At 48.6% G+C, this 14,792-nt stretch overlaps 1 long non-coding RNA gene across 1 annotated transcript; it reads left to right on the forward strand.

Annotated features, from left to right (window-relative positions):
• The first annotated feature begins 8,042 nt into the window (after positions 1 to 8,042).
• On the forward strand, positions 8,043 to 11,551 carry LOC311578748. The gene is made up of 3 exons (XR_014772965.1): positions 8,043 to 8,141; positions 10,988 to 11,085; positions 11,422 to 11,551. It is a non-coding gene; the product is annotated as an uncharacterized lncRNA (long non-coding RNA).
• The last annotated feature ends 3,241 nt before the right edge of the window (positions 11,552 to 14,792 follow it).

Below are 14,792 nucleotides of genomic sequence, written 5' to 3' on the forward strand. Positions count from 1 at the left end.
CAGGGAGCTGTGTGACGCCACCACTGCCTGGGAACTGACCTCTGCCGCATCTTTACAAAGCCTGGGGAGGAACTAGGGGTAACCACGAGGCAGGCTTTGCCCTATATATCAAAACAAGACTGCACCCTGGAGCACCCACCCTGAAGCCACCATGTGGGGTAGACCTCCCGTTGGATAAGAAAGAAATTTCATTTTTTACTTCAAAGTTTGTTAAAGAAAAACGTATTGTTACTTCTTAGAATAAGTTTTACCTAAGTCAGCTATACTCACTGCTGGAGACTGAGGTTTGGGTTTCCCCACCAAAATGTCTGTGTTGAAACCGAAGCCCCAAAGTGATGGCATCAGGAAGTGGGGTCATGAATAGTATTCACATCTTGATTAAAAAGAGACCCAGAGAATTTGCTGCGCCCCTCCCCCCCCCCCCCACATCAGTGAGGAAACAGAAAAGGCATCAAAGGAGCCTTCGCTGAAACGCTGGCATTCGCTTTGGGCTCCGGACTCCAGAGCTCTAAGAACTAAATTTCCATTGCTGATAAGGTACCCAGTCGGAGGCATTTTGGTGTAGCACCTCCAATGGATACAGCTGCCCATTCTAGTTACAGTTCAAGTTTAATCCCACTGCTGATACATCCTAACCATTCTCCATGCTCATGTGGTAGCTCAGGTAGCTCAGTCAATAAAATGCTTGCCTTACAAACCTGAGTTTGATTCCCAGAACCCACACGGACAAGCTGAGTGTGGGGGTGAGTGCTCAAAATCCCAACAGTGGGAGGCAGAGACAGGCCCTAAATGGCAGACCAGACCAGCCTACTCTACCAACAGACGACAGGAGCTGGAGAGATGCCTCAGTGTTCAGAGCAATTGTAGCTCTTGCAGAGGAGCCAGCTTCAACGCCCAGCACTCACATGGTGGCTCCCAACCGTCTGCGACTTCAATTCAGTGGGGTCTCTTTTTAACCCCTTTGGGCACCAGGCATGCACACACATATAGGCAGGCAAAACATTCGTTCACATAATTTTTTTTTTAATTAAACAAATGCTGGGTAAGATGGCACACACCTTTAATTACCGCATTCGGGAAGCAGAAGCAGGCAGATCTCTGTGTTCGAGGCCAGCCTGGTCTACAGAGTGAACTCCAGGACAGCCAGGGCTACACAGAAAAATCCTGTCTCAAAAAAACCAAAACCAAAAACCAATAAAATAAAATAAAATAAAACAATACACAATGGGCATCAACTGAGGAACAACATCCCAGGTTAGCCTCCTGTCTCCGCACACCTGCACATACATGTGCGCGCACACAGATGCAGAACATGCCCTTGCTCTTGCACAGGTCTTTCCTCCCCCATTTCTCTGCCACTGCTCCTGCCCCACTGCAAGCAGCAGGCCACTAAGCCACTTCTACTGTAGATTAATCTGCCATCGTAGATCACCGTGTATAGTCTTTCCATCTGGCTTTTTCGGAGCAACACACTGTCTTTGGGAGTCACTAATGTTATTTCCCATGTTGCTAATTTCTTTTAACGACAGGATAGTCTTCTGTGATGTGGACGCCCCGTCCATTCATCCATTCTCCTCATGGTAAGTGTGCTTGGGCTATTTCCAGATTTTTGCTGCCAGGAATGAACCACTGTGAACACGATATAAACATCCTCCTGTGGACACACGTACACGATCTCCCGGGACACGCACCTAGGAGTGGAGCCGACTGGGTTTTTAAGAATATACCAAGTGTGGAGTATGGTGGCGCAATAGAAGGCAGAGGCAGGAGGATCGCTGTGAGTCTGAGGCCAGCCTGGTCTAGATAGGGGTTCCAACCAATGACTCATACTGAGAAATTGTCTATATTAAAAAAAATTAAGGTAGGCACAGTGACACATAGCTATAAAATATAAGTGGAGACAAGAGGACCATGAGAGCAAGACCAACCTGGGCAGAACAGTGAGCTTAAAGCCACTAGACAGACAGACAGGCAGACAGACAGACATATTTTTTGCATAACTAAAGGAATGTAATCAGGACCCATGTGGGGGCAGCACACAATTGTCGCAGCTCCAACCCCAGGGGACCTAACACCCTTTTCTGGCCTCTGCCAGCTTGAGAGACATTTCCAGGTCACAGAGCTGACAAAACAGCAATAGAGTCTCCAAAGGACTTATGTGTATTTCTAAGAAAAAAGAATTTCCAATTTTGGGTTTTCTAAAGCAAATGCCCAAAGAAACAGAAAGGAAAGGAGAGAGAGGAGAGGGCTATTTCCTTTCTGCTCTGGACCCTGAGGTCCCTCTGTCTAGCCTCCAGTGTTTGGGGGGGGCCACAGGTATTCACCACCACACCCAACTCATATGCAGCAAGAATCAAATCTTATTTTTCATTTGTATGTGTCCTCACAGTCTGCAGTGGCTTGCTTGTTTGCTTGCTTGCTTGCTTGGTGATGGTTCTGGGCTTAGAATCCAGGGCATCAAGCACCTTGAACCATCACAAATGCTTTTCGATTAATAAAAGAAAACCTCCAGGCCCTAGCTCGCCACCAGGAGCCCCTGGCTTCCGTGAGGGGCAGAGCAGAAGCCGTGAGGTGCACTCTGGCCATACTTGGCACCTCTGTTCCAACACAGGCCTCTCTTTATGTCAATCTCATGCTTATTCATGAGGAGGCAGCTCCTAGGAAACCACCCTTCCTTCCTCCCACTGTGAGCTGTCTCTGAGGTCACTGCAATCCTTCTCAGGCCCCAGGAAAGTCCTTAATTGACCCTTTACCCCTGAAGGCACCGGGAGTCAGGAGGGACAGGAGACCGCCTTGGTGACAGGCACTGTTTTGGGTCACTCATCAGCTCTAAGCAAGGCCACGACCTGCACTTAGCTGAGCGGATTCCCCTGTTGTTCTGCCTGAAGAGACATCTGTAAATGGCTCTATTCAATCAGTGCTGTTTCTTTCTCTCAAAAAAAGCTACCGATCGCCACATGTTTTTAAGGGCAACTGGGTGGCTTTCCTTTCTAATTAACTCAAGCGGCCTCTTCCTGATAAAGGTGGCTATAATTAGGCTGCACTTAACTCCTAGAGGCCTGGTTTAACATTGGAAGACAGATGGACAAAGTGACCTTTTTCCACCCTGGTTTTTCTGTGCTTGGTTCTGAGGAAGGAGAGAGACTTTACTACACACACACACACACACACACACACACACACACACAAAATGGTTCGCAGGGTTCAGAGGGACAGCCTGTGACCAACCTGCGTTCCCTCTATTCTGTTCAGCACGGCGCAGCGTGGCTGAATCATTGGGTTCAGGGCCAGTGAGCATGTATTTGGTGCTGTGTGACATTGTAGGAGGCGGGAGACGGTGATACTGTCATTATTTAAAATCACTTCCACCCACAGCTGAGTCACAGGAACGTCACTGCTTAGAGTTTTGCATCAGTCTCAAAAATATCCCTCGGCAAAGCTTTCCTCTCCAGGTGGCACGCCTGACGCTTCCTTTGGAGGAAAACACTGGTACCCGCTGCAGAAAAAACAAAAACAAAAACAAAAACAAAACAACAAAACACCGCTCCCTCCCTTTGCATCACCAGCACCACAAGATGCTGCCCACCTGTGCAACACTGGACCTGTCCAATCTGAGCCAAGCAAATGCCTAAACTTTCCGAGAAGAGTCTAGGAGGCTGAAGACTCGAACCCCACCTAAGAAGACAGGCCTTGAACCTAAGTTTTCTTCTTTCTGGTCTTGCCCTCAACTGACAACAGAGGGAAAAGGACCTTGAATCTGGAAATAAGAACCTCTTCCTCAGAGCAGGCCAGGTGCGGTGGCACATGCCTGTAACCCCAGCAGGTGGATCTCTGTGAGTTCAAGGCCAGCCTAGACTACAAAGTGTGTCCAGGACAGCCAGGGCTGCACTGAGAAACTCTGTTTGGCCCCTCCCCTCCCCCTCCCCCGGAAAAAAAAAAAAACAACTCTCCCGAAAATACCACCAATGGTGAAATAGCAGTTGGCTGAAATGACTCGGATGCCTTGCATACAACTGCAGACTCCAGAACAAACTAGAATGCCCCCCCCCACCGACTTTTTTTTCTTTCAGATCATGAGTAATAATCAGTCCCTCCTGACTCTTCAAGTTCAAAATGAGAGCTTCCTACGGACACTGGGCTGCTTTCCAGACCACCACTGAGAGTCCAGAAGGAAAAGTAACTTGCCGCACTGTGAGGTGGAAGGGCCTGTGCTTAAGGTCTGCACTGTGAGGTGGTTAAGGTCTCAGCTTTGGAGCCAGGCAGACGGGAGGAAGACTGATGGGACTGGGCGATGGCTGTCTCAGTCCTCGGCCGCCATGATCCATCCCCACAGGGCGGCTCTGCTCTGAGGAGTAAATGAGGTCGGTGACTGAAGCGCGTAGCTCAGGGTGACTCTCTCCAAACCCTCGGCAAATGCCAGAGCTGCTACTGTGAATTTATGATAAGTAGTCCAGCCACATGGCTGGCGGTGGCTGGCCCCGGTCAGACACCACACGCGAGCTCTGGGTGTGGTCTCACTTTTGAAGACTTTTCTGTAATGGCTTTTGTGCAGAGGAGTCCTGGGTTTGAAGCCAGAGTCTTCTGTATGTATGTACTCTACCACTGAGATACACTCTCAGCCCTAGGCAGGGTGTGTGTGTGTTTCTTTTTTAAGCATTTTAATAATTATTTAAATATATGTTAAATTTAAAATGTGGTATTCTATTCCTAAGCAGTTTTAAAAATCATGTTGCCACAACAAATCTGTACTGAAAAAAAAAAAGGGGGTGAGGGGAATATTTTCCTTTATCATGTGGGTGAACAGAGCCCCCTACTGTTTGGAAAGCCCGACCTGTCTGGGTTTTGTTGTTTTTAGTTGCTGTTGTGGAGTTTGTGTGCTTGGTTCATCCAATCTGCAAACAACCCTTGTGCCCCTTCTAGAAGGACCCCTGGGGCTCAGGAGAATTGGGTAACACACCCGCTAACCACACAGCACTAAGAGCATGCGCACAACCGCCTCCCTACGGTTAAGAGCATGTGACCAGGGCGCTCTGGTGGAGGAGGCCACAGGGCAGGTTCCCAAGACAGAGCTGTGGTCCTCTGATGAGAACCCTCTCACTGACCTCTGTACTGGGAGTATCTGAGGAAGCCTTGGCCCGTGGATAAAACAGAAGCATCCACGGCAGACAGCTCCTTTCCCTAAGAACCTGGCTCAGAGGAAGTGCCCTGGCTAGAAGCCACGCCCAGCCTAGGAGCCACGCCCAGCCTAGGAGCCACGCCCATCCGCTGTCCTTCAGAAGACCAAGGGCAGGCCTAGAGCTAGACCCAGGACCCTGACAAGGGTGGGGCAGTGACGGGTCTGCTCAAATCCACCTACAGAGTTTGGACCAGCACTCCTACACCAACGGAGAAGGGTAAAAAGACAGAGCTTGCTGCCCCTGGGTATCTGTGGCCTGGAACGTCCTCCTGTCCTCTCTGAGAAAGTTCTGCCTCCCAGCGGGTCAGCCCAGCCTCTCTTCTAAATATGGGCATCTCTAAATAGCTTCCTGGCGATGCCTGGTGTTCTGCATCAGCTTCGGGGTGCCCTGAGGTCTCATTTGCCTTCCCCTAGCCTCCGTTTCCCAGGTGACCAGCAGTAGCCCTAACCTCAACTCCCACCTTCCCTGTCCTCGGGATGGACCAGGACACAGACATTTTCCACCCACAAGGAAAGGCCCAGAGGGATCTGCCCGTTGGAGGGCAGTTGGAACCTTTTCATATTGCTAAGGAAAAAAAGGCAGGGTGTCTCTAGAGTCAGAACTAGTCAGAACTAGCCTTCTTTTCTTTGTAGCTCCTGCAGCTGACAACGGCCAGCACACAGTAGGTCCCCAACACACTGTGGGCACCCAGTAGGCACCCAGCATACAGTACGCACCTAGCACACAATAGACACCCCACACACTGTAGGCACCAAGCACACTGTAGGCACCCGGCACACTGTAGGTCCCCAGCACACAGTAGGCACCCAGCACACAGTAGACACCCTGCACACAGTAGAAATGTAGCTTGGGCTACACACGCACATGTATACACACACACACACACACACACACACACACACACACACACACACCTTGCCATGTCAGCAAGCATCTACCACCAACTACACAATAGCTCTTGGCTTTTGAGATAGAGTCTCAAGGTGTAGGCCAGGATGTCCTCAAACAAAACCCTCCTGCCTCAGCCTCCCAGGTTTTGGGGTTATAGGTGTGCCCCACTATGTCTGGCTGCCTTATCAATGTTTTAAAGGGCCAGTTTTGGTTTTCTCTCATCTTCAGAGGCCTTGTGTGTGCGCTATATGTTTAGCCTATATTCAATGCTATTGTTGTCTTTGAGGAAGAGACAGTATTAAGAAAGTAGTTGGGTGCCAATTTCAAATGAATTTTTAAAATTAGGGGAGAAATGTTTTAATTATATTCTCAAAAAAGCCAGAAGTGGTGGCACATGCTTGTAATCCCAGAATTTGGGAAGCAGAGGCAGGCGGATCTCTGTGAGTTCGAGGCCAGGCTGGTTTACAAAGCCGGTCCAGGACAGCCAGGGCTCTGTTAAATGGAGAAATTCTGCCTCTAAAAATAAAAATCTCAAAAAAGGATTCTTTAAAAAATGAGTTTGGATATTTAAAAAATCCTATTCCCTAAATGCAAATCCTATTGCCTAAAAATTTAAATTTAAATGAAATATATATTTCCCCCTACCTTCCTGCTGTCGGAAGCATAGACCTGGGCCAGCAGTCTGTGCCATAGCTCTGAAGCCTAGGCTGTTTTCCCCAGCTCCCTCCAAGCAGCCACACCAGCATAAGCCGTGTCCGTCCTTGCCTGGCAATCTCCTGCCTCAGAGAATTTTCACACACCTTCCACCACCCCAACACTCCTTGGCTCAGCTCTTTTCTCAGCAACGCTGACATCGTATTTAAAAGCAAACCGTCTTGGAAGCTGGAGAGATGGCTCAGTGGTTAAGAACACTGGTTGCTCTGGCACCCACATGATTCCCAGCACCCACATGACAACTCACAACTCTGTAAACCCAGTCCCATTGGATCAGACGCCCTTTTCTGGCCTCTACAGGCACTGCATAGACTACCCAGTCATTGAGTCAGACGCCCTCTTCTGGCCTCTACAGGCACTGCATGCACCACCCAATCATTGGATCAGACGCCCTCTTCTGACCTCTGCACAGTGCACAGACATATATGCAGCTAAAACACCCACACGCATTAGATAAAAATAAGTCACAGCTAAAAAAAATAAAATAAGCCGGGCATGGTGCTGCACGCCTTTAATCCCAGCACTCGGGAAGCAGAGGTAGGTGGATCGCTGTGAGTTCAAGGCCAGCCTGGTCTACAAAGTGAGTCCAGGACAGCCGAGGCTACACAAAGAGACCCTGTCTCAAATAAAATAAATAAATAAATAAATAAATAAATAAATAAATAAATAAATAAAGTAAATCTCTCTCTGCCATCCGCTGCTTCCCAGCTTTTGTCTCTGTCTGTTAACCACTGTGCACGCTGTGTCACTTATTCCCTTGAGGACAGAGGTGTGTTTTTCCCTCGACCTCCACGGTAAAACCCTAGCAGCTGGGTCCTGGCAGAGCTGTCTGGGAAAATGGTTCTCAGACAAAAGAGGCAAATTTTAAAAAGACCACAACAAAGCAAAGTGTAAAGTGGGAACACGGCTCAGTCAGTAGCGTGCTTGCCTAGCATTCACAGAGCCCTGGCCAAACGCCAGCACTGCAGAAAGCAGGCGTGGTACCACGGGCTATAAAGAGGATCGGGGGAGAGGAACATCGTCCTCAGCTACAACGTGAGTTCGAGGCCAGGCTGCGCTAGCTCTGTGAGAGCCTGTTTGGAAAGCAGCGCCAACACAAAGTTCTAAAATACCACATGTGACTTTTTACATCTTCCTGTAGATATTAAGGCTGTGAGTGTGGTGACAACATCTCTAAAAAGGCTGTAGAGTTTGAAAACGGATAAAAGGCTCAAGTGCCCACGGTTTACGGTTTTGTTTCTGGTTTTTCTTTTCCTGTCAGACAATCCTCTTGCCGCCACCTCACCCCTGTCCTGCCTTACGGACACAGCCTCATGCTCTCCGCTCTTCCTCACAGAAGCTTCTGGATTCTCTCATAAAGTAAGAAAATGTTACAGCGGGAGGGCGGGACGAGCCTCCTTTTAGCTCCAAAAGCCTAGGATCCGTTAAAAACAAACAAACAAAAAAACCAAACCAACCAACCAAACAAACAAACAAACACAAAAATAAAAATAAAATAAAATGGTGACAGGGAGGAGCCAGATTTTTTGTGCTAAGGCATGAAAAACACGTGGCAGGCTTTTGAGGGCAGCAAGAATTAGGGTGAAGAAGAAGGAGTGAACAGAAGCTCCAGCTAGGGGACTGTGTCCCTGAACAAGCCACGAGGCTGGGCACAGTGATAAATGCCTGTGTACCCAGTACCTAGGAGACTGAGGCAGAATAATTACACTTTCAAGGCCTGCCCAGGCTACATGAAGACTTTGAGATGAGCCTGCTTCAGGTAGTGAGACAGTATCTCAAAGCACAAACAATAAACAAAGGTGCCCTCAAGTCAGGAGCTGGGTCAGCGACCTCAGCCTCCTCACCGGGGAGCAGCACCACATCCTGAGAGCCTAACCCACCCCCCCACCCCCTCACCCCCGCTGAATCACCTCAATACTGCGCACTTGAAATAACCTTCTTTCCACAGGCTGCTTAACTACAGACACCAATCCCCCCACCCCACCCCACCCCAGACAGGGTTTCTCTTTGTAACCTTGCCTGTCCTGGAACTTACTCTGCAGACTAGGCTGGCTTCCAACTCACAGAGATCCCCTTGCCTCTGCCTGGCAAGTGCTGGGATTACAGGCATGCGTGTGGCGTAGCGAACAAATTCTTTGTAAAAGCTATTTTTGTTATTACAAATAAATTCTTTTCTCTGAAGAACTCTGATACCTTGCCACACTCCGTTGTGCTGGCTACTTGTATGTCAACTTAACACAAGCTAGATTCATTTCAGAGGAGGTAAACTCAATTGAGAAAAATGCCTCCATATTAGCAGCTTATACAGCTGAGTGGTGGTGGTGCACGCCTTTAATTCCAGCACTGGGGAGGCAGAGGCAGGAGGATCTCTGAGTTCGAGGCCAGCCTGGTCTACAGAGCTAGTTATAGGACAGCCAGGGCTACACAGAGAAACCCTGCCTTGAAATACAAGCAAACAGCAACAAGAAAAAGATGAGGCTATCGAAGAGCGTGTAGGGCATTTTTCTAATTAGTGATTGATGGGGCATGGCCCAGCCACTAGTCCTGGGTTCCATATAAAAGCAGGCTGAGCAAGCCATGGTGAGGCGGCAGGAAGCAGCACCCTCCATGGCCTCTGCATCAGCTCCTGCCTCCAGGTTCCTGGCCAGTTTGAGTTCCTGCCTTGACTCCCTTTGATGATAACTGTGATGTGGAAATGTGAACTGAATAACCCCTTTCCTGCCCAGTTTTTTTGGTCATGGTGTTTCATCACAGCAACAGTAACCTTGAGTAGAGCAACGCCCTATCATGCCTCGATAACAGGGATCTCTTTACACTGTAGTCCTTAAGGAAAAGGGAAGAAAAGAAAAAACAGATCAATTAGAAAGGAAGCAAGGAAAAAAGAATATGGAATAATTTTGACCACATAAATTACAAAGCAGAGAAATGGGGATGGGTGTGAGGCACGGGGAAACAAACACAGAGGTGAGACAAATAAATAGTCAATGGCATATATTTAAAAAAAGAAGCCTGGTAAGTGCCCCTCCCCTCCACGGTGGGGGGTGGCGGGTGATAGAGCACCAGGCACCATATGGTGACTGAGGAGTTAACTTTGGTGGCCAGGAGACGCTGGAGCTGGGAGCCTGGCTGTGGAGATAAGAGGAGAAACTGACTAGAGGGCGCACAGCCAACTGAAATCTGGAAAGCTGTGACTATGGAAAATTTTACATTTCCTTTCAACCTAAGTCCCTAATTACATGGGCGCGGACTCAGAAGGAAAGTTAACACTTCTCAGGCAGTCAATTCCAAGGGTCATGTCTCCCCTAAAACTGCACAGCCTTGGAAGAATGTGTATGTGGGGGGGACGGGACGGGACAGGGGACTGGGCACCACTGCCCAAACAGATGCTGTACATGACTGACACAGTAAGAGGGAAGCAAGAGCAGCAGTTTCTATGATATGTACACTTTCTCTTTCTTTTTTCTTTTGGAGTAAGTAGAAATTATTGCTCTTGTCTCTTGGCACAAAGCTGGGACAGTTTAAAACAAAGGCAGCTCCTTCCCACTAGAGGCAGTGGAAGTGAGAAACATAAACATATTGGAAAAATCCAAAAGAAAGACAGCATCACCCCCAGCAAAAATTCAAACAAAAAGCCCTTGTGCTCGTGTGTTGTGATTGTATGTTATTGAAAGACTACTATACGCCTAAGGGGTCTACAGAGTTAGTCGTTATACACCAGATATTACTTAAAATGACAGAACAGCTACAAAAAGTAGTAAAGTAGGTGGTTTGAATCCCCCCCCCCCCGGCACCCCCAACTCCATTCTCAGGCATTTGAATACTTGGTCCCTAGTGGCCCTGACTGGGTGGGCTTAACTAGGCACGGCCTTGCAGGAGGAGGGATGTCGGGGCGCGGTTTGAGAGCTGTGAGACTTGTGGCACTTCAGCTGTCAGCTGTCCCTGCCGCCACGCCTGGTGCTTGCCGCCACACTCCCCGGTCACGATGCTGATGGACTCTGCCCCTCTGGAGTGTTAGGTCTGCTGTAAGCTGCCTTGGTCACGGTGTTTCATCACAGCAACGGAAAAGGAACTGAGACCGTAAAGTTTATAAATCTCAGGGCCGAGACAGCTCACTCAGCGGTTAAGAACATTTATTCTTGCTGAAGAAGGCCTGGGTTTACTTCCCAGCATGCACAAATGTAGGATAACGGTTGTCTGTAACTCAGGTTCCAGAAGATCCGATGTCCTCTTCCGGCTCCTTCGGGCACCAAGCATGCACTTGGGACAAGGCATACACAAAGGGGCTGGAGAGATGGCTCAGCAGGTAAGAGCACTGACTGCCCTTCCAGGGGACCAGGGTTCAATTCCCAGCACCCACACGGCAGCTCACAGCTGTCTGTAACTCCAGTTCCAGGGGATCCAACACCACCACACAGACATACATACAGGCAAAACACAGATGCACATAAAATAAATAAATCTTAAAAAAAAAAAAGACATACACAAAGGCAAAATACCCATACACATAAAATAAACAAATGTGGGTGAGCCCCGGCGCTACTGAGTTTTACTGGGACCAAAATACCTGCTATAAACAACTGAAGCGAAAAAGCATTTCTTTTGGCTAAATCTTGTTATTGTCTCCTTGATTCTGTGCCAGTTCCGAGGCAGAGCATCACTGTGGTGGGAGCAAGTGAAAGCAGAGCGAGTCACACCACGGAGACCGGAGACCGAGAAGCCAAGGAACCAGTCCCCGTGACTTTCTCCAGCAAGGTCAAACCTCCGTACGTTTGTAGAGCCTCCTGAAATAGCACTACAGCTGAGAACTGTTTTAGTCCCCAGCTGGTGGCACTGTTTAGGGAGGTTGTAGAACCTGTAGGAGGTGTGCCTAGCTAAAAAAAAAAAAAAAAAAAAAAGCCACTGGTGGGGGGTGGGTGGGGGAGTGCTAGGGTTCTAGCTCCGCCCTGCTTGCTGTTGTTCTAGGGAGGCTGCGCTAGGGTTACAGATACGCCCTGTTTCCTATTGCCCTCTGGGTGTGCATGTGCTAGGGTTCCAGCTCTGCTTCCTGTTGCCTTCAAGGGGGTATGTGATAGAGTTATAGACTGCTCCTCTTTCTGTTGCCTTCTGTGGGGGTGGGGTGCTAGAGTTATAGCTCTGCCCTTCTTCCTGTTGCCCTCAGAGGGGGGCGGTGCTAGAGTTATAGCTCCGCCCCCTCTTCCTGTTGCCCTCTGGGGGGTGGGGTGCTAAAGTTACCACCCCGCCCCTCTTCCTGTCGCCCTCAGAAGGGGCCCATCATCCCGTTGCCCTCTCTGCTTCGGGCTCCTCCTGGATGTCCCTTTCCCAGCGAGATGGCCTTCAGTCCCCTGTAAAATCATGAGCCAGACTAAAGCGCTTCACCCTTTAAGTTGCTTCTTTCAGATATTTTATCACATCAACCACAAAAGTGACTAACACAGGAGGAGACTGGTGTCAAGAAAGGCCGTGTCTGACATCGCTGTTGAGAAACCTCACCATGCGTTTCATGGGCATTTGGAACTGGTTTGTGGAAGGAATGTGGCATGGTTTGGGGCTAAAGGAGCTTAGTGGGCGATTTTGGTGGGAGGTTTCCAGGATGACGATTCATTTTTTAGAAAAACGATCACAACAAAGACTGCTTAGAGCTTGGGGGGGGGAGGGGCGGAGGTAGGGGGTGTTGGTCAGCAATTGGATTAGACACCAAGTTACATACTGCTGAAAAGTTTAGCCTCATCGTGCCTCCTGAAAATTTTAGTGAAGTGAATTCAAAAGCAACGGACTGATTAATGATTAACTATGGCTAAGCCATCAAGACAGCACAATACAGAAGCCACATGGTTGCTGCTCACAGTGTTTAGCGAGTTTTACAGTGAAAAGTCAAATGAAGATATGAAAATATGCAATTTGATAAGGAAAAAAGTGTGGAGTGCAGCTGGGGACACAGCAGTGGTGACCGTTAGAGATCCATACGAGTATGCTTTATTTACATGAGAACAAAAGGTCAGGTACCTTGAAAGTACAACCTCACCCAGGACTTCAGGGTGTGGCAACAAAAAAAACTAAGAAAAAACCCCTTAGATTTGAAGTGTTCACGGGAATCCTGGGAAGTGGCCACTCACTTTGTATAATCAAATGAAGAATAGTGTTCTAAAATAAACTTCAAGCTGGGCGGTGGCAGTGCACGCTTTTAATCCCAGCTTGGGAGGCAGAGGCAGGTGAATCTCTGTGAGTTGGAGGCCAGCCTGGTCTAAAGAGTTCCAGGACAGCCAGGGCTACACAGAGAAACCCTGTCTTGGGAAAAACCTACTTCAGTGGAACACTCCTGAGAGACACTGGAGGGCACCACAGGTGGGTTGTTTTCAGTCACTTTAAAGCCCAAATTCTAGACTCTGACATTCAGTGACTTTCCCTAAGCAGAGAGGTTCCTGTCATGTCAGTGACTGTCAGAAAGTAAAGCAGACTCAGGGAAACATTGCCTAACGCAGCTGTCGGTCAGTGCCCAGATGTGTCCTAGCCAGCGCCGACCGGTGAGGGCCCCAGTGAAGGCGTTTCTGAAGCCTCTGCGTTGGGTACTGTTTAACCTGTAGGAGTCACCATCTCTTAGCATGGATGACGAAGAAAGCTCTGCGTTGCTGCTACAGAGAACTACATAGTAGAGCTGATTTAGTTTGCATGGTATGGCAATGAGTGTGGCAAATGAGTGGAAAAAGGTTAATATATTGCTGAATTCTTTGTTTTTCAAAACAGGTTTGTCTGTGTACTGCTTCTGGCTGTCCTGGAACTCTGTAGACCAGAGATCTGCCTGCCTCTGCCTCCTCAGGGCTGGGATTAAAGGGGTGCGCCACTACACCCAGCTATACTGTTGGACCTTTTTTTTTTATTAATTTATTCTTTTACATCTCAATGGTTATCCCATCCCTTGTATCCTCCCATTCTTCCCTCCCTCCCATTTTCCCCTTATTCCCCTCCCCTATGACTGTTCCTGAGAGGGATTTCCTCCCCCTGAATATGCTCATAGGGTATCAAGTCTCTTCTTGGTAACCTGCTGTCCTTCCTCTGAGTGCCACCAGGTCTCCCCCTCCAGGGGACATGGTCAAATATGAGGCACCAGAGTACATGAGAAAGTCATATCCCACTCTCCACTCAATTGTGGAGACTGTTCTGACCATTGGCTAGATCTGGGTAGGGGTTTAAAGTTTACTGCCTGTATTGTCCTTGGATGGTGCTTTAGTTTGAGCAGGACCCCTGGGCCCAAATCTGCCTACCATAATGTTCTACTTGTAGGTTTCTAGGACCCTCTGGATCCTTCTATTTTGCTATTCTCCCATGCTTGTCTCATCCAGAGTCTCAATGGGATGTCCTCCCCTCTGTCCCAGTTTCCTGGTAAGTGAACGCTTTCATGGACTTTTATTTTGACTATAGATTGTATTTTGGCTGAAAAGCTTTTGTGTTCATGACAGTGGGGACTTTTAAAAATGTCTACATTCTAAATAAACTGTTGGAACACATATATGGTGAGAAGGAAGTACACTTCCAGAACTGAGTGTGCCAGGAGGGTGTTCACACCTGTGCAGCTGTGGTGATGGGGCCAGCACACAGCCCAAGCTGGCAGCATCCACGGTACTGATTGCACCCAAAGCCAAGGGTTATGGGCTTGAAGAGGCTTATACCAAGGTTCCAGAAAGCTCTAGGCCAAGTAATTGTGTTAGGTTCCGAATGCCACAAGGAGACCTTGAGTGAGGCTGTGAGGTAGGGCCTGAGCTGCCATGACAACCCCAGGATGTGGCAGATACTTTGTTTTAAGGCAGAGTGGAGCTGGCCCAAAACAAAGGCTGCCTGTGCCACATGCAGCAGAGAGCCACGGAGGTGGGGCGACTTACATCTCTTGGAGCCCAAGATGCTGAACAAGGATTTGAAGTTTTCCTGCTGGAATTTGGTCTTGTTTTTGTTCCACCTCTTCTTATGATGGCCCTGTTCCTCTTTTGGAACAGAAATGTTTACACACATACACACTCA

This window comes from Acomys minous, assembly GCF_964271855.1.
Source record: "Acomys minous genome assembly, chromosome: 12".
Lineage (NCBI taxonomy): Eukaryota > Metazoa > Chordata > Mammalia > Rodentia > Muridae > Acomys > Acomys minous.